A 19933-nucleotide genomic window follows, 5' to 3' on the forward strand; every position below is an offset into this window, starting at 1 on the left:
GAATTTAGAATAAAACCCTGTAATTGTGTGCTTTTTTTGGAACTTACAGAAATGAAGACAAAAACTTAATTTCTTTTTTAGCATGTAAGTAGATAATGTCTTGAAGTCAGGAAGAAATTCTCTGTAACTTCCACTTATTTTCTTAGTGTTTTATTTGGAGATCGGCTAATACCGGAAGCAAGCTGCACAATTTTGATTTCCTTTTCTCTAGGTGTTCAGTTGGAATTCTTGGGTTTAAAAAATACTGTATAAATCTTCATTTCCCCCGTTACTTCACTGGAACTGTCAGTGGATTAATAATAATTTTACCTAATGTAGTTTCCCCTTCTCATAGAATGTGAATATAATGAACGTTGTACTGTAGTTTTGTATTTTGGGATTATTAGTAATATATTGATTATGAAAACCAGATTTATTTATTTTGTGCAGTACTGCTTGGCATTTTTGCATTTGTACTTAATTCTCAGAACAACCTAGTGATGCAGATATTATTATTTGAATTTTATAGAAGTGACAAACTCAGTGATACGAAGAATTATAACTTGTCTTAAGGACACACGACTAGTAAGATAGTTTAGATTTCAACCCAAATATAATTCCGGTGTAGGTGTACTTTCGTGTACTTTCTACTGTACTTCTCAATAGAAGTACAATTTTATTAACTTTGTTATGAAAAATTTTAGTCTTACAGAGGTTGGTTCTATACAGTTGTGATCGGTTATTCATGCAATGAATAAAAATGCTAATCAATGCAATGAATAACCAATTCAGTGGTTCGCATTTTTGCCATATTGTTTCCCGTCTTTCTCTGTATGTGTGTAATTATTTGAAAGTAAGCTGCAAACACCTTAATCCTCAAATGTTTCAACACGTGTTTCCTCAAAATAGGGACATTCTCCTACTAACCCCAGTATCATTATTAATGCCTATTAAAATTAACAACTCCATCTTCAAAATTCCTCAGTTGTTCCAAAGTGTCTTTGAGGGTTCCACCCCCAGCTGTAGTCAGTCAAGATTCATGCATTGATTGCATTTGGTGATTAAGTCTTTAGTCTTTTTTGTAAAATGAAGAGTATCCATCCCCTCTCCTTTTTGCAGGGGAAATTGAATAGGATGAATGTTCCCTCCCTCCTTTTTTCCTGACACCTAATTGACCAAACCAGTTGTCTTGTAAAATATACGCACATTCTGGATTTGTGCCCTCCTAATGTCATTTCATTTATTCCTCTTTCTCCCTGAATTTCCTATTAACTGGAAGTTAGGTGTAAAGGAAGGCTTAATTAGCTTAAAGTGAAACTTCCTTTGGCAAAAATATTTAATAGGTGATGCTATGTATCTCCTATTGCATAACATAGGAGGCACATAATGTCAGATTCCCACACTATTAATGATGCTAAATGTGACCATTTGATGAAAGTCCTGACTGCTGATCTTTTGTAAAGGTGTGGTTTGCCAGCTTGTGATTAACATGTAATCTTGGGGTAATACTGGGACACTAAGCAAATACCCAGGTTCTGACAACCTTTTGCTTAGCACCCATGATGAGTTTTGCTTAAATCAGTTGTTTTATTGGAGGTTCTCTCTAAGGAAGAGATTTCCTTCATTAAATGCAGGTAAATAAACTATGGTTCTTCCCCAAAATGCAAATTAAATGTTAAATTTAATCTCTTTACTTTTCAATATTCAGAGTAAAGAGCTGGAGAAATAGCCACCCCCAATGATGACATACAAGATGTTTTTTGGGGGAGGGGTGAATGATACCACTTCGGACTCTGATGGATTTTAATTTATTCCTTGTTTTATAACCAGTTACAGTCGTTTTTCTTTTTAATTACCAAATTGTCCCAGATTTGGTCAGTAGGATCCATTTCAAGCAGACTCTTGTGTGTTTGACACCCCTGCGCCCCGTTAACCTTGGAGTGCTTTCTGACACAAGTTACTCCAGGGTCTATCTTATCCTTTCTTTGCTCACCTCTGGAAAGGGCTGTTTATCCAAGGAGTCTTGGTTCTTTTTAGTGAGAAATCATATATAGAAACCAAGTTCTGGATGTTTTTCGTACTCATTGCTGCTGCAGTATCTTTGCTTCTAGGTGCTTTGAGAGGAGAGAACTAAGAAAAAGTTTTTTGCTTGTTTAATCATGAGTTCAGAGTGATATTCCAGTTCCTATTTAGCAAGCAGACTTTTTCTTCCTTGACTCTATGTTTTTCTTGTCTTAAATGAAAATCTTGGTATTTAATTCAATTAATAAGCTGGCCAAGCACGGTGGCTCATTCCTGTAATCCCAGGACTTGGAAAGGCCGAGGCAGAAGGATTGCTTGAGCCCAGGAGTTCAAGGCCAGTCTGGGCAACATGATGAGACCCCATCTCCATAAAAAATAAAAAAATGGCCGGGCGCGGTGGCTCACGCCTGTAATCCCAGCACTTTGGGAGGCCGAGGCGGGTGGATCACAAGGTCAGGAGATCGAGACTATCCTGGCTAACATGGTGAAACCCCGTCTCTACTAAAAATACAAAAAACTAGCCGGGCGCGGTATTGGGCGCCTGTAGTCCCAGCTACTTGGGAGGCTGAGGCGGGAGAATGGCGTGAACCCGGGGGGCGGAGCTTGCAGTGAGCCGAGATCGCGCCACTGCACTCCAGCCTGGGAGACACAGTGAGACTCCGTCTCAAAAAAATAAAAAAATAAAAATAAAAATAAAAATAAAAAAATGAACCAGGCATGGTGGTGTGTGCCTTTGTTCCCAGTTGTTCAGGAGGCTGAAGCAGGTGGATTGCTTGAGCCCAGGAGGTTAAGGCTGCAGTGAGCCATGTTCATGCCCCACTGCACTTCAGCCTGGATGACGAGTGAGACCCTGTCTCAAAAAAAAAAAAATTAATAAACCTATTTACTTTCTCCCACTGTATACATAAAATCATTTTAAAATTGTAGTGCTGGTATTACTAATATCAATAAGCTTCATAAAGTTTAAGATTTCTTTGCATTTTAATATTTAGACTGTATTGTGTGAAGAATGTATAATGAGTACTGTGTCACTTGAAATACTTTTCTTTGGTTATGCTACCAATTTGATATGGTTCATAGGTTTCAGTTTTTACTTAGGATTTTATTTTTGAATATGTAAAGTATGTAAATAGTGTAGACGTCAAAATAATGTTTTAAAACTATATTTGGATTAGGCCGGGCGCGGTGGCTCACGCCTGTAATCCCAGCACTTTGGGAGGCCGAGGCGGGCGGATCACGAGGTCAGGAGATCGAAACCATCCTGGCTAACACGGTGAAACCCCGTCTCTACTAAAATTAGCCGGGTGTGGTGCTGGGGACCTGAAGTCCCAGCTACTCGGGAGGCTGAGGCAGGAGAATGGTGTGAACCCGGGAGGTGGAGCTGGCAGTGAGCCGAGACCGCGCCACTGCACTCCAGCCTGAGCGACAGAGCAAGACTCCATCTCAAAAACAACAACAACAACAAAAACGGTAGTTGGATTAGCCGGACATGGTGGCACATGCCAGTAGTCTCAGCTACTTGGGAGACTGAGGCAGGAGAATTGCTTGAACTGGGGAGGCAGAGGTTGCAGTGAGCCGAAATTGCGCCACTGCACTCCAGCCTGGGTGACAAAGCAGGACTCCGTCTCAAAAGCAAAACAAAACAAAAGAAAACAAAAAAAAGCTATACTTGGATAAACCTCATTAAAATTACTTTTTAAAGATGAAGTAGTGTTTATCTTTACCATCCTCCTTTTAATATCTACTACATTCTCATATCAAGCTCAGAAGAATTAGCAGTAAGACAAAGTATGTTATGTGAAGCCACATAGAAGTACTTTTAAATTTTAAAATTAGATCCTGCTTCCTCTGGCAAAGAGAAAGAACTGAGACTAATTTTTAGAAGTTAGCAGAGAAGTGGATTCCATGCTTACTTTTTTTTTTTTTTTTTTTTTTTAAGAGACAGGGGTCTTACTGTGTTGCCCAAGCTGGAGTGCAGTGGCTATTCACAGACTCAGTGCTGCTACTGATAAGCATGGGAGTTTTGACCTGCTCTGTTTCTGACCTGGCCCAGTTCTCTCCTCACTAGGCAACCTGGTGGTCCCTCACTTCCAGGAGGCCACCATGTTGATTCCTAATTTAGTGCAGACACCCAATCGGCATAGGATACTACAGCCCAGAACTTCTGGGCTCAAGCGATCTTTCTGCCTCAGGTAGGTGGGACTACAGACACACACCACTGTGTCCGGCTCTTTTTGTTTTTTAAATAGAGATGATTTCTCACTATGTTGTCCAGGCTGATCTCTCAAACTACTGAGCTCAAGTGATCCTGCTGCCTTGGCCTCCCAAAGTGCTAAGATTACATGCATAAGCCTATAGCCATAGGCCTAGATACCACATTTTTAAATAAAAATTTCATAAAAGTAGAACTGTAGCTTTTACTTAAATCATGTCTTTAAAGAGGCATGTAGTTGGTAGAGGTTTTATGACTCTATCTACTTTTTGAACGTTTTTTTTGTTTGTTTGTTTTTGAGATGCAGTCTCCCTCTGTTGCCCAGGCTGGAATGCAGTGGCTCGATCTCGGCTCACTGCAGCGCACCGCTGTCCCCTAGGTTCAAGCGATTCTCTTGCCTCAGCCTCCCTAATAGCTGGGATTACAGGCGTGTACCACCATGCCCAGCTAATTTTTGTATTAGTAGAGATGGGGTTTCACCATGTTGCCCAGGTTGGTCTCGAGCTCCTGACCTCAAGTGATTCACCTGCCTTGGCCTCCTAAAGTGCTGGGTTTACAGACGTGAGCCACCGCATCCAGCTGACTCCATCTACGACAAAACTGGAATAAATATGCTTTGTACAGATAAAAAGGCATTTGGATGTGTGATCAGTGGAGATAACACATTTTGTTTGGGTTGGACCGAATTTGATAGAAATTCATAATTACGTGATCTCAAATGAAGTTTTAAGAGGGAGCAGTGTTCTGCTTACTTTAGATGTAAAGTAAGCAGAGCACAATTAGGCAATTTATCAGCCTCCTGTCAACCAAGTGCTGAAAAGCAAAACTGTGCCTGTAGTGTGTTTTCCTGTGTTCATCCTCACTGTCAGGTCACGCTAGCTGGGACTGGTGTTACAGGCAGTAAAGGAATTTACCAAGGCAATTGTAGGTAAAGAAGGGCAGATTTATTAAAGAAAGTATGAAAGTGAGTTGGTTGCAAGGGTGCAACGGGCAGATCAGCAAGAGAGAAGCTGACTGCCAGGAGACAGTGGCTTGCTGGGGATTTTATAGGATGATGCTTCTGCTATGTGCTGCAGAGAGGGCTATGTGCAGTACTGATAAGGCCAAGGTTGCAGTGAGCTAACTTGCATTTTTCTGTCAGCCAAGAGTCTGGTGATAAGTTGAGTGCAGAAAACTTGTGAGTTATTTGTGCAGGAGGGCTGTGTGTCTTGGACCATGAAGAAAGGCAGACTTATACCTTATCTGCTTTTTCTTTTTGCTGTGCCCTTTTCCCACCAGCCTGACTCCTTTTCCCTTATTAGGACTCCACCATCACTGCTTTCAATAATAGAGTGAATTATCTAGTTCCATTAGGGAGTGGAGTGGGAAGATGGAGAATGCTTGCACTTGGACCCATTCACCCTCATTCTGTCTTTAATCTCAGTAAAATACATATACTACCCAAGGTTCTTAGAACACATAAGGTGATGAAAAAGAATACTACAAACAGTTGCATGGGTATGTGTAGCCATGTAGCAGCTAGAACCTGTTGTGTAAGCTGAATGAACTAATACAGTGTTGATAATGATGCTAACATTTGTTATGCCCTTTCTGTATGCCAGCTGTGCTGAACATTTTATACGTTATCTTATTTAAATCTCACATTAACCCTTTGACATTGCTACTAGTATCTTATTTTGCAGTAAGGAAACTGATACCTAGAAGCATTAAATGACTTGCCTAGAGTGTCACAGTAAGTGGCCGGCCCAGGTTTCAAACTCAAGGCTGTTTAGAGTTAGCACTTAGCTGCTTTGCTCCACCTCACAACTAAATGTAACCAGTCATAAAAATTGAATATATTTTCCGTCACCATGAATAGGGAACTACAGGACAGATGCTGTAACAACCTCAAAGATTACAATGGAGATATGTTCTGAAAAATGTGTCATTAGGCGATTGTGTCGTTGTATAAACTTCATAAAGTGTACTTAGACAAAACTTGATGGTATGGCCTACTCTACATCTAGATTATATGGTATAGCCTATTGCTCCTAGGCCACATATCTGGACAGCATGTTACTGTACTGAATGCTGTAGGCTTTTGTAACACAGTTGAAAGTGTACGTATATCTAAGCATATCTAAACCTAGAAAAGGTGCGGTAAAAAAATGGTATTAACAGGGTTGGGTGTGGTGGCTCATGCCTGTAATCCCTGCACTTGGGGAGGCTGAGGCAGGTGGATCACCTAAGGTCAGGAGCTCGAGACCAGCCTGACCAGTATAGTGAAACCCCGTCTCTACTAAAAATACGAAAATTAACCAAGTGTGGTGGCATGCACCTGTAGTCCCAGCTACTCGAGAGGCCAAGACAGGAGAATTGCTTGAACCTGGGAGGCGGAGGTTGCAGTGAGCCAAGATCACACCACTGCACTCCAACCTGGGTGACAGAACGAGACTCTGTCTCAAAAAATAATAATAATATGGTATTATAATATGGGACTCTTGTGGTATTTGTGGTCTATCATTGAGGGACACATGCCACGCATGATTGTATATCATTTTCCTTTCTAATAGATGTGGGAGTTTCTGATCCTTTGCTTCAGAAACTGCATTTAGATACCGCTTTAAAAGGCATTTTAAAAGTAGAGTATCAGAAATCAAGATGGATTGATGGATGGATAGGTATGTGATGAAACAATTACAGTAGAATGTTAATGGTAGGACCTACGTATGGCTATTCAGGTATTCAACTATAATTTTTTTTTTTTTTTTGCTTGTTCTTTGATTTTCTTTTTTTAAATTTTGATAGTTTTGGGGGAACAGGTGGTTTTTGGCTATATGGATAAGTTCTTTAGTGGTGATTTCTGAGATTTTGGTGCACCCGTCACCTGAGCAGTGTACACTGTACCCAATGTGTAGTCTTTAATCCCTCACCCCACTTCCACCCTTCCCTCCAAGTCCCCAGAGTCCATATGCTTTTGCATCCTTGTAGCTTAGCTCCCACTTATAAGTGAGAACATACAACATTTGGTTTTCCATTCCTGCGTTACTTCACTTAGAATAATGGCCTACAACTCTATCCAAATTGCTGCAAAGGCCACTATTTCATTCCCGTTTTCATGGTGTAAACCACATTTTCTTTATCTGCTCATTGGTTGATGGGCCATATTTTTGCAATTGTGAATTGTGCTGCTATAAACCTGTGTACATGTGTCTTTTTCATATGACTTCTTTTCTTTTGGGTAGATACCCAGTAGTGGGATTGCTGGATCAAATGGTGGTTCTACTTTCAGTTCTTTTTTTTTTTTTTTTTTTTTGAGGTGGAGTTTCGTTCTTGTTGCCCAGGCTGAAGTGCAGTGGCACAATCTCGGCTCACTGCAACCTCTGCCTCCTGGGTTCAAGCAATTCTCCACCTCAGCCTCCCAAGTAGCTGGGATTACAGGCATGCACCACTACGCCGGCTAATTTTGTATTTTTAGGAGAGATGGGGTTTTCCATGTTGGTCAGGCTGGTCTCGAACTCCCGACCTCACGTAATCCTCCTGCCTCAGCCTCCCAAAGTGCTGGGATTACAAGCGTGAGCCATCGCACCCAGCGTACTTTAGTTCTTAAAGGAATCTCCATACTGTTTTTCATAGTGGCTGTACTAGTTCACATTTCCACCAGCAGTGTGTAAGTGTTCCCTTTTCACTACAGTCATGCTAATATTTATTATTTTTTAATTTTTAAATTATAGCCATTCTTATAGGAGTAAGGTAGTATCTATCTCATTGTGGTTTTAATTTGCATTTTCCTGATAATTAGAGATGTTAAACATTTTTTCATGTGTTTGTTGGCTGTTTTTATATCATTTGAGTATTGTCTATTCATGGTTTTTTTACCCACTTTTTGATGGGATTGGTGGGGTTTTTTGTTTTTGTTGTTGTTGTTTTTGTTTTGCTGGTTTGTTTGTATTCCTTGTAGATTCTGGATATTAGTCCTTTGTTGGATGCATCGTTTGCAAAAATTTTATACCACTTTGGGTTGTCTGTTTACTCTGCTGATTATTTCTTTTGCTGTTTAGAAACTTTTTAGTTTTAATTAGGTCCCATTTATTTATTTTTGTTGCATTCACTTTTGGTTTCTTGGTCCTGAATTCTTTGCCTAAGCTAATGTCTAGAAGAGTTTTTCTGATGTTATCTTTAAGAATTTTTAGGATTTCAGGCCTTAGATTTAAGTCTTTGATCCACTTGGGTTGATTTTTATATAAGCTGAGAGATGAAGATCTTGTTTCATTCTTCTACATGTGGCTTGCCAGTTATCCCAGCACTGTTTGTTGAATAGGGTGTCCTTTCTCTACTTTATGTTTTTGTTTGCTTTGTCAAAGACCGGTTGGCTGTAAGCATTGGGCTTTATTTTTGGGTTCTCTATTCTGTTCCATCAGTCTACATGCCAGTTTTTACACCAGTACTGTGCTGTTTTGGTAACTATAGCCTTGTAGTGTAGTTTGAAGTCAGGTAATGTCATTCCTCCAGATTTGTTCTTTTTGCTTAGTCTTGCTTTGACTATGTAGGCTCTTTTTTGGTTCCATATGAATTTTAGAATTTTTTTTCTAGTTCTGTAAAATGATGATAGTATTTTGATGTGAATTGCTTTGAATCTGTAGATTGCGTTTAGCAGTAAGGTCATTGTCACCATATTGATTCTACCCATCCATGAATTTCCATTTGTTTGCGTCATTGATGATTTGTTTCAACAGTGTTTTGTAGTCTTCCTTGTAGAGATCTTTCACCTCCTTGGTTAGATATATTCCTAAGTATTTTAATTTTTCTTTGGCAGCTGTTGTAAAAGGGATTGTGTTCTTGATTTGATTCTCAGCTTGGTCATCATTGGTGTATAGCAGTGCCGCTGATTTGTGTACATTAATTTTGTATCCTGAAACTTCACTGAATTCATTTATCAGATCTAGGAGCTTTTCGAATGAGTCTTTAGGGTTTTCTAGGTATATGTTCATATCATTAGCAAACAGCAACAGTTTTGACTTCCTCCTTTGCAGCTTGGTATAAAATTCTTTAAATTTTTCTGTATCTGAAAGTTTTCCAAATAAAATGTTACTGATTAAAAATATGTTCTTAGGACTATACATTCAGGGATCATTTCTGTAGTTTGTTACTAGAGAAGTTTCTCTGAATGTGTAGAGCACTGGAAAAATCAATCTTTTTTTAAAAAAAAGAAAAAAATATATATATTCTTATTATAAAGCAGTATTGGCAGCTGTATAAAAACCAGTAGCATGCTGTATCCTCCATGTCTGTGTACAACAATCCTCTGAAAAATTTATTAATTCTTCCTAGTCTTTTATCACTGAAAATGGTGAAGCATTAAAGACTGTTGTAAAGAGAATTCCCTCATTACTTAGGAGGCTTCTAATTAAGCTCCTTCCAATATGATTTTTTAATACTCTTATAAATATTTCATATATCAAATTTCCGCCTGTGGTTTCCTGACATTTTGTAACTCCTGTTGAATATACTCTTTATATAGGCGTTATGGGGTGTTTTTGCTTTTTAAGTGCTACCACATTCACAACTGTAACAGATAGTCCTTGGTACTTCAGAATAATTGTTTAAAATTTATCTCCTGTTAAGCTTAAAGTTACATTAGTTTTTCTTTGTTCTTTATATTAGAAATACTTCACCCCATTTTAAGCAATGAGCTAGAAATATTCCAAGCCATAGGATTTAAAATAGTGATTGTATGTGTACCTTTAAAAATGAAAAAAATACATTGGATTTGTATTATACTTCTGCTTAAAGGCCACGTTGAGTGTTAATTTTTTCACTAATATTATTAGTTACAACATTGATATTGGCTGTCACATTTTTACATAACTTACCCTGGAGTAAATCACTGACTTGTATTATCATGTTATTTCATGTTGATTACTCTGTCTTGCAAGAGTGAAGTGGGTGGGTGAAGCTTATTAATGTCTCACTCTTAGAGAATAACATCCTTCGTGTCTCCACATTGAACATTCTTCCCTTTTAATACTTATATAGCTTTAAAAAAAAAAATTACAGATGTTTGATACCTGGCCTTTTTACAATTTTGGTATTCTGTTACTTCAGGATATTGCTACCCTTCTACAGGTATTAAATGATATTTTTTGTTTTGTTTTGTTTTGAGACGGAGTATTGCTCTTGTTGCCCAGGCTGGAGTGCAGTGGCGCCATCTTGGCTCACCACAACCTCCGCCTGCCGGCTTCAAGCGATTCTCCTGCCTCAGCCTCCTGAGTAGCTGGGATTATAGGCATGTACCACCACGCCTAGCTAATTTTGTATTTTTAATAGAGACGGGGTTTCTCCATGTTAGTCACACTGGTCTCGAACTCCCAACCTCAGGTGATCCTCCCGCCTCGGCTTCCCAAAGTGCTGGGACTACATGCGTGAGCCACTGTGCCCAGCCTTGGTGTGTATTTTTTAATGCTGAAGTGATTGGCTGTTGATTTGGTTTTGATAGTTTTTCACGCACTCAGCATAACTACAAACATCTTGGCAACATGTAACTAAGACTTTGAGTCTCTGGAATCTAGTTTTTGTGGAACTACTACCCTCTAGCTTCTGAAACAACTTTAGATGATTCCTTTTAAAAATTATTTTCTTTTATTCAGGTCTTAACCTGTTGGGTATCTGATCCTTGCCTATTCTTGGCAGGCAAGCATATCCAGTAGTGTATTTTATTAAATAATCATGCTTGTTGATAAGAAAATAAAGAATAAGTTTTTCAGGGACTTAGATTTACTTATTTTGCTTTAATTTCACTTTTGTGTGTGTGTGTGGGTGTGTGTGATGGAATTTCACTCTGGTCGCCCAGGCTGGAGTGCAACAGTGCAATCTTGGCTCCCTGCAACCTGCACTGTCCTGGTTCAAGAGATTCTCCTGCCTCGGCCTCCCGAGTAGCTGGGATTACAGGTGTGCACCACCACGCCCAGCAAATTTTTGTATTTTTTAAGTAGAGATGGGGTTTCACCATTTTAGGCAGGCTGATCTCGAACTTCTGACCTCAGGTGATCTACCCACCTTGACCTCCCAAAGTGTTGGGATTATAGGCGTGAGCCATCACCCCAGCCCTTGTTTCACTTTTTTACTGGTAGTGGTTACTGATGTGTGTATGTGTTTCTTCTACTTACAGCTTTTTCTCCTTCTTCCATTTTTTGTGGGTTTTACTTTTTCTTTGGCTCTTTGCTTTTCTTACTTTCTGCTTTGGACCTTCCCACTGCTCATTTCCTTTTTGTGGCTTTCCATTACTGAATCAGGACGGTTTCTTTTATCTTTGGTGCACTTCACATGCTGTATAAAACTAAGCCATTCTTCCAAGAGAATTATTTTTATTTACAGGAATCACTGCTTCTCTTTGTCTTTGGGTCCACTTGGTATTGTTTTTTCCTTCTTTCTACTTTCCGCCACTAGTTTTACCTAGCTTTACTTTGAGAGGCAGTATAGCATAGTGTAAGGAGCACCAATTAGCATGCTAGCTGGGTTCAAATCTTGACTCTGTTACCTGTTGTGTGGCTAATTCCTTAACTTGTCTATGCTGCCTTTTCTTCATTGGTAAAATGAAGATACCTGGTGATAGCTATCACAAAAGGTTATGTGAAAATTAAGTTACATAATATGTAAAAGGTACTTAGAACAAGTCTTGGCACGTACTGGGTACTATGTAAGTATTAACAATAAGCTAATGATTATTGTTACTTTTTTTTTTTTTTTTGAAACGGGGTCTCCCTCTGTCACGTAAGCTGCAGTGCAGTGGTGTGATCGTGGCTCATTATGGCCTCCATCTCCTGGGCTCACCGGGTTCAAGAGATCCTCCCAACTTAGCCTCCTGAGTAGCTCAGACTACAGGTGCACTCCACCACTCCTATCTAATTTTTGTACTAGAGATGGGGTTTTGCCGTGTTGCCTTGGCTGGTCTCAAACTCCTGGGCTCAGGCAGCCTGCCCAACTCAGTGCTGAAATCACAGGCATGAGCCACCGCACCTTGCCTATTGTTATTACTTTTAATATAAAATGGTTCAAAGCAGTTGAATCTTCAGTGCCTCTTATCAGACATCCTTCTGGTTTATTTTTTTCTCCACATTTATTTATTTATTTATTTGAGACAGAATCTGGCTCCATTGCCCAGGCTGGAGTGCAGTGGCACAATCTCTGCTCCCTGCAGCCTCTGCCTCCGGGGCTCAAGCCACCTTCCCACCTCAGCCTCCCAAGTAGCTGGGACCACAGATGCACACCACCACACGCAGCGGATTATTATATTTTTTGTAGATACGGGGTCTCACCATGTTGCCCAGGCTGGTCTTGAACTCCCAAGCTCACGTGATCTGCTTGCCTTGGCCTCCCAAAGTGGTGGGATTAAAGGCTTGAGCCAGGATACCTGGCCTCCACATGTTATTTTTTATGTTTCATTGTCTTGACAATTCTGCTTCATCATCTCTTCTCTCAGGAGTCTACCTCTTCTTATAACTTGAAAGAGGAGTAAAGCCAAAGCCAGACAAGAACTCTAGCTACTTCTCACCACCCCACCAATAAACTTAACTATAGCTGTACTCTTTCTTTCCTCTCCCCATGTCCCCAGCCTGGTCTTCCTCCTGTTTAAGGCCAATCCTTTCACTCATCCTCTGAATCCCATTTCCTTCTACCTATCTAGGGACCTCATACCATCTGTTATCACCCGTTTCCCGTGTCTTTAACCTTTCCCTCTTTTCTGTGTCTTTTCCGACAAAAATCAAAACATTCTCTTTATATTTTACTTTAATTAAAAAAAAAATCTGAGAGAAAAACAAAGGAAAAAAACATGTTCTAGCTTGTCCATTCTGTAAAAAATCAGTATACTCTCTTGACCCCTTATTTCTGTCTAGCTAACCCCCTTGCTGTATTTTTAGAACCTAGCTACTTTATGATAAATTGTCTTTACTCACGGTTTTCACTTCCTCATGTCTGTATATTCTTTCCTTTTCTATGGCAATTTTCTAACTCTTCTACTTTTTTCTTATGTGCTATTATAAGGTCATCAGTGACTCCTTTGTGGCTAAATCAAATAGACTTTGGTTTCTATCTTATTTGACCAGTCAGCTGCATTTGACACTGTCAGTCACTACTCCTTGAAATACCTTGTACCCTTGGTTTCTGAAGTAACTCCTGCCGTGCTGGTTATTCTGTATATCTGTCTCTTTCACAGGTTTCCCTTCTGCTACCCCACCTTCACTTTTTTCCTCTTCATTTTTTTCTTAATTGGTCTCGCTAAAGATTTATCAGTTTTGCTTATTTTTTTCAGAGAACCAAGTTTTGGCTTTAATTTTTCCTATGGCTTGTCTGTTTATGTCTGTGCTTTGTTTTGTCTATTTATTTTGGGTTTTCTTTGCTTTTTTTCTAGCTAAGGTAGACGTATAGACCACTGATATGTGTGTGTGTGTGGGGGGGGGGTGAAATACACGTAACATAAAATTTGCCATCATAACCATTTTTAAGGGTACAGTTCAGTGGCATTAAGTACATTCACATTATTACACAACCATCACCCCCACCCATCTTTCAGAACTCTCTTCATCTTTCAGCAGTGTGACTCTGTATTCATTAAACAGTAACTCCCCATCCCTCTCTACCCACATCCCCAGGCAACCACCCTTCTACTTTTCTGTCTCTGAATTTGAGTGTCCTGTAACTACATCATGCAATTGGAATCATATGGTATTTGTTCCTTAATTATTGGTTTATTTCACTTGCATAATGTCTTCAGGGTTCATTTGTGTTGCAGCATATATCTGAATTTCCTTCCTTTTTAAGGCTGAATAATATTCCATTGTGTATTTATGCCACATTTCATTAGTTCATTCATGTCTTGTGGACATTTGGGTTGCTTCTACCTTTTGGCTATTGTGAATAATGCTGCTTTGAATATTAATGTACAAATACTGGTGTGTGCTTGCTTTCACTTCTTTTGAGTATCTGCCCAGAAGTGAAATTGCTGGATCATATGATAATTTCTATTTTTTATTTTTTGAGGAACCACTATACTGTTTTCTACAGTGGCTACACCATTTTACATTCCCACCAGCTGTGCACAAGGATTTTAATTTCTCCACATCCTTGCCAAGACTTGTTATTTTGTTTTTGTTTTTTTAAACTATTAGACATTCAAATGGTTATGAGGTGGTAAGTCATGATATTTAGAGACCATCATTTCTTTTTTTTTTTTTTTCCCCCAAGACAAAGTCTCGCTCTGTCATCCAGGGTGGGGTACAATGGCACCATCTTGGCTCACTGCAACCTCTGCCTCCTGGGTTCAAGTGATTCTCCTACCCCAACCTCCCAAGTAGTTGGGATTACAGGTGCGCGCCACCATGACCTTCTAAATTTTGTATTTTTAGTAGAGACGGGGTTTCGCCATGTTGGTCAGGCTGGTCTGGAACTCCTGACCTTGTGATCCGCCCACCTTGGCCTCCCAAAGTGCTGGGATTACAGGCGTGAGCCACCACGCCTGGCCTGGAGACCGTCATGTCTAACATATCCTTTGAAGCTACAGATTTTCCTCTAAGTGCTGCTTTTGCATCCCACAAATTTTGATGTTGTCATATTTTCAATATCAGTTAAAAATATCCAGTTTCCTTTGTTGATTCCTTATTTGACCAGCCCATGGGTTATTATTTAGAAGTGTGTTGTTTAATTTCCAGATATTTAGGGCTTTCTTGATATTTTATTACTTTTTCTGTTTCGGTGAGAGAACATGCTCTGTGCATTCATTCCTTTAAAATTTATTAAGATTTGTCTTATGGCCCAGCATATGATCTTTCTTGGTGAACATACCACTTTGCACTTGAAAAGACTGTATATTCTGTGCTGTAAATGTCAATTTGGTTAAGATGATTTCCCTTTACATCTTTTTTTTATTTTTTGAGACAGGGAGTGCAGTGGGTTGATCTTGGCTCACCGTAACCTCCGCCCCTCAGGGTCAAGAAATCCTCTCACCGCAGCCTCCCAAGTAGCTGGCACTACAGGTGCATGCCACTATGTCTGGCTAATTTTTGTATTTTTTGTGGAGACGGGTTTCACCATATTTCCCAAGCTGCAGATTTTTTATATCTTTACTGATGGTTTGTGTGTGTGTGTGTGTGTGGTGTTCAGTTCTATAATTGCAGAGAGGGGTTATTAATCTTCAACTATTGCTGGGCGTGGTGGCTCACACCTGTAGTCCCAGCACTTTGGGAGACTGAAGCAAGCGGATAACCTGAGGTCAGGAGTTCAAGACCAGCCTTGCCAACATGGTGAAACGCCGTCTCTACTAAAAATACAAAAAGTAGCCAGGCGTGGTGGTGTATACCTGTAGTCCCAGCCACTTGGGAGGCTGAGGCAGGAGAATTGCTTGAACCCGGGAGGTGAAGGTTGCAGTGAGCCAAGATCGTGCCATTGCATTCCAGTCTGGGTGACAGAGCGGGACTTTGTCTCGGGAAGAAAAAAAAAAAAGAAATGATGGTCTCTAAATATCAATGACTTACCACTTCATACCCATTCAAATGTCTAATGTAATAGTAAATTACATTAGAGATCATGCCACTGCACTCCAGCCTGGGCGACAGAGTGAGACTCAGTGTTTAAAAAAAAAAAAAAAAAACTTCAACTTTTGGCCAGGCATGGTGGCTCACACCTGTAATCTCAGCACTTTGGAAAACTAAGGTGGGTGGATCCATTGAGCCCCAGGAGTTTGAGACCAGCCTGGGCAACATAATGAAACCCTGTCTCCACAAAAAAATACAAAAATCAGCTAGGTGAGGTGGTGCACGCCTGTAGTCCCAGCTATTCAGGAGGCTAAGGTGGGAGGATTGCTTGAGTCCTGGAGGTCCAGGCTGTGTGTGTTGTGATTGTGCCTCCCCTCTCTAATCTAGACAACAGAGTAAGACCCTGTCTCAAAAAAACAATCATCAGTTATTATTGTGGAATTAACTTTCCCTTTAATTTTGTCAGTGTTTTATTTTGAAGCAGACTCTTTTTTTTTTTTTTTTTTTTTTGAGACAGAGTCTCACTCTGTCGCCCAGGCTAGAGTGCAGTGGTGTGATCTCGGCTCACTGCAACCTCTGACTCCCGGGTTCAAGCGATTCTTCTGCCTCAGCCTCTTGAATAGCTGGGGTTACAGGTGAGCGCCACTACGCCTGGCTAATTTTTTTTTGTATTTTTTTAGTGGAGACGGGGTTTCACCATGTTGGCCAGGCGGGTCTTGAACGCCTGACCTTGTGATCCGCCCGCCTCAGCCTCCCAAAGTGCTGGGATTACAGGCTTGAGCCACTGCGCCCGGCCAGCATACTCATTTTTTATTACTCACCTCTATCTTTGATAATACTTTGTCTTTAGTCTGCTTTGTCTGGTGTTAAAGTAAGCCAACTCCAGCTTTCTTGTACATACTGTTTGCATGATATATATTCTTCCATATATCTATCTGTCTTTTTATTTAAAGTGGGTTTCTTATTTAAAAAAACATATTTGAGAATGCTTTTATCTCTTCTGACAATCTGTGCCTTTTAGTCAAAACATTTAGTTTATTAAAATGTTTTTAATTTTTACATTAGTTTGAAAAGCAACATGTATTAGTTTGCTAGGGTACCATAACAAACTATGACAAAGTAGGTGGCTGTTACAGAAATTTTTGTCTCATAGTTGTGGAGGCTAGAAGTTTGAAATCAGGCATAGGTGGGGTTGGTTCCTCCTGAGGACCATGAGGAAAGCATCTCTTGTTCCACGTCTCTCTTTTAGCTTCTGGTAGTGCCTTGGCTTGTGGCAGCACAACTCCAGTCTTCATGGGGCATCCTCCCTATGTGCATGTCTGTCTACAAATGTCCCCTTTATACGAGGACACCTTAATGATCTCCCTTGAACTTGATTACCTCTAAAGACTCCATTTCCCTGATTAGGTCCCATTCTGAGGCACTGGGGTTCAGGATCTCAACGTATCTTTTTAGGGAACCCAATTCAACCCATACCAAGACATATATAAAGTTAACTGCTTGTGCAGAGGTAAGTTGGAGAAAGCCACTGTGCTTGTGTACATATTTTTTTAAAAGGTACAAAAATTTAATTATATTAAAACAGTAACATACATTTGTGTGTATGAGGGAGGGATATTTAAAATTAAAATATTATATAATCACAAGAAAGACCAGATATTCTTGCTCTGCCCTTGGGCAACCAAGAAAATTAAGACCTGTTTTATATCCCAAAAATACAGTACTCAGTGCTTGCAACCCAAGTCAATTTATACTCTTGTTAGATAAGTTTAAATTCTAAAGGCTACAAAAATCTTGTTAAATCAAGGGGAAAAAAATTCATTTTAGAACAGTTATTCAAGATAAAAGAAAGGCATGTGTTCAGTGAGGGAACTGCCTGCTGTCAGATGATTTTTTGCTAATGTGTTTAAAGATTTTGGACTTCTCAACTTTCTTGGTTTTCTGGTAGCCAAATCCACCACCACCTCCTCGCTTTTTCTGCTTGCCTTCATTGTCATTGACGTTCAGGTCAACAAAGGGAGGCACCTTGAAACCAAATGACAGAGTAACTTGGAGCAAATTTAAGTTATTTACATTAAAGATCTGTTTCAGAGACTGGGAATCATAGGCTCGTATGTATGACTTAAATGCTTCCTGGGCTGACTTACGAAGAAAGTAATTCTTTTCAATCAATTTTTCACGCTGAGACTGAATGTCAGAAATTTTAGACCAGGAAAAGTCAAATTCACTTTAATGGAACCTTGGATTCTTTCAAGTAGCAAAGAAAACCGAATTCTTCTGGGCCCAAAATGGTCAAGGCATGCGTTCTTCCATTTAGGCCTCTGGCTGTTCTACCCACATGATGAATATATTCCTTAGTGTCATCCAGATGGTCATAGTGAACAATCCATTCGACTTCAGGAATGTCCAGTCCTCTTGGTGCCACATCCGTACACAATAGTGTTCGCAAATCTGCATTGCAGAACTGGAAGAATGTGGTTGTACATTTATTTTGCTTTTGGTTTCCATGAATGGCCAAGACGGGCAAATCAATGTAGTTCAGCAACTCTTAGTGGTATTTCACGGACATACAAGATGAAAAGAAGACCATGAGCTGCTTCTTTCAGTTCTTCTTAAGGAATGTAAAGAGCAGAAGGAATCTCTTTCCGGAAGGACAAACAACATATCCCTGCTCCAGACCATCCACTGTTGCATTAGCTTTATCATCATCAACACTAACATAAAATGGTCCTTTTTCAGAGAAATCCTTGCCAGGCCTTCAACTTTTCAAGTTTGGGTGGCAGAAAAGAGCATAGTGTGTCTACATGTTGGCAAAAGTTTAAATATTTGTTTTAATTCCTCTTCAGACCCAACATCCAAGATACGATCGGCTTCATCAATAACCAGACACCGCAGATTTTATACATAAACCCTGGAATATTCTGCATATGGTACAGCAGGCGACATGGTGTGGCCACAATGGTGTTAATCTCATTAGCAAGTTTCTGTGCTTCAGCACATCTGTTACTGCCACCCATTATCAACCCATAGGTATGCACGTGGTGAGTCATTAGCTCCTTAAGAACACCAAAAGTTTACATGGCTAGTTCTCTAGTAGGTGAGAGAACAAGGACCCCCAATGCATTCCTGGGCATGAATTTTAACAATGGGTTCAACTGCAGGGATGAGAAAAGCCAGGGTTTTACCACTGCCTGTTTTTGCAGCTGCTAGAAGATCCCTGCCTTCCAGAAGTGGTCTGATACTTTTATGCTGAATTTCAGTCATGTTTGTAAAACCCTTTTTTTTTTTTTAAACTTCAGAGTGTTTTCATTGACGAGATTACATAGAGAGGCAAATGAAGTATCCTCAGACATTCCTGTCAGTCCCAGGGGTAGGCTGGGCACCTCACTGTCGTCATCATTATCTGGCTTCTCCACGTTATTTTCTGTTTCTTTAGGAGTCTCAGCACTTTCTTCTTCAGATTCTTCTGTTTTAAGTTTTTGCTTTTTTTGTGTCAGTCCCAGCATCATTCACTGTTTTTCTCTTTTGATTCTGAATTGGGAGACTGCATTGCTGCTTCTCCATTGGTTAATATGGTGGATTTCTGGGGAGATTTTTTTAGCTTTTATATTTTCCACTGCTTCTTGAGACACGTCTCCATTTTGAGCTTCTGATAAGCCCACATTCATAGAGTTTTTTGATTTTTTAACCTTTCTACCTCTCATTTTTTCTTCAGACACATCTCCATTTTGAGTTTCTGACGATTAGATTTGAGGCCCCTGCAACTTTAGGTTCTGGTGCCGCAATTTGAGTTTCTGCTTCTTGATCTTCTTGCGCAGGAGTGTTTCATCGGCAGGTGAGACATTGCTGTCCAAGAAGTGCCTAGACCACGACGCCACACAGTACAGCTACTCAGTTCTCGAGGCTGATGTTACTTCCACTTGTGTACATATTTTAAAGCATATATGCAGTTGAACTCTTGAGTGCTTGGTGTGGACACTTAAAAAGTCTTTAGGGAAAACAAGGAGCTCTTTAAATGCTAGTTGACTAAAACTGACTTGAATTTTACTTGCTCGTGTAAGGAGCCACATGGATGAATAAGATAGATAGGCCTTCTATTCAGTCTTTCTTTCTAGATACAATAATATGATGCGAATAGCAGATATCCCTTAAGTACTGTGATTAACCTATTTATGCCTACCGTTACATTATTGGAACCCTAAGCATGTGGGAG

The 19933-nt window shown here is 39.9% G+C and overlaps 1 protein-coding gene and 2 pseudogenes across 25 annotated transcripts in view; 2 read left to right on the plus strand and 1 right to left on the minus strand.

The window, feature by feature from the left end:
• Positions 1 to 19933, plus strand: part of ZBTB44 (zinc finger and BTB domain containing 44) — an 87671-nt gene that overhangs the window by 1161 nt on the left and 66577 nt on the right. The gene's annotated exons all lie outside the window — the stretch shown is intronic.
• Positions 9304 to 9381, plus strand: LOC116269955 (annotated as a pseudogene).
• On the minus strand, positions 17514 to 19564 carry LOC103878021 (annotated as a pseudogene).

Source organism: Papio anubis, chromosome 12 (assembly GCF_008728515.1).
Source record: "Papio anubis isolate 15944 chromosome 12, Panubis1.0, whole genome shotgun sequence".
Taxonomy (NCBI): Eukaryota; Metazoa; Chordata; class Mammalia; order Primates; family Cercopithecidae; genus Papio; species Papio anubis.